Here is a 1,004-nt window from a genome sequence, read left to right on the forward strand (position 1 = left end):
CCCCGACTCATAGAGGGCGTTTAAGCCGTTCTTGGACGTAAAACCAAGGGAAGATGTGAGCCACAATCACAACTATCTCTACATACACATACTTTTTTAAAAACAAATAAATAAATAAAGAGAGTGTGCGTGACAGACTTTAGCTGGCCTATATATAGGTGGTATCATTGCCTTTTTAATTTCCCATCTATAAAATCCTCTCTTTCTTCCCTTCATTTCTACTCAACCCATACATTCAACAAATATAAAAGTGTGTAGAAATAGCAAGTTTCTCAAGTTATCACATAAGAAATATTAGTGTTTAGAATCAGTAAATCATCTTGGTCGGGTGCTAGCTGAGAGAAAGATTCATTTAATGTATGGGGGAGGCATTTTTAGGTTAATGGAAGGTGTGTCAATCGCTGCATTTTTAGAAGGTAGTCAAGTTTTGGGGATTGTCTCCAAAGTCTTAGCACAAGGGAACATCATTGGAAAAACAATTGAAGAGCAACTACATGTCTCCACAATGTCTGCTCGAACGAATACAATATTTAACCATGCTGATGTCTTCATTGCCTTACCAGGTGGTCTAGGTACATTAAAAAAGATCTTTCATATTTCCTCTTAGGCCCAATTATACATTCACCATAAACTCATAGGTTTGTTAAATGTTAAGTATTAATGGTTATTATGATAAGTTGTTGTCGTTTCTTAATCATGTTGTGAAACAAAAATTTCTAACATCTTCGGCACAACAAATCATAATCTCTACTGCTACTGCTGAACAATTGATTAACCAACTATAATCTTTCATTCTTATAATTAATCCCTCAATAAGTCGCATAAATTGGTTATCTATGAAAAGCTGTACAAAACTTAGAATGAATTTGAGCCTTCATTTATGAATCTTTATGTCTTTTGGTTATATTATTATGTTTTGTTGTTTCTTATATTTGTTTAAGTGTGTTTCAGGTTTGTCAGTGTTCGTTATTTCAGGTGATGTCTTCTATACTCTATCTTTCTAT

Source organism: Populus euphratica, unplaced genomic scaffold (assembly GCF_000495115.2).
Source record: "Populus euphratica unplaced genomic scaffold, PopEup_1.0 scaffold1219.1, whole genome shotgun sequence".
Lineage (NCBI taxonomy): Eukaryota > Viridiplantae > Streptophyta > Magnoliopsida > Malpighiales > Salicaceae > Populus > Populus euphratica.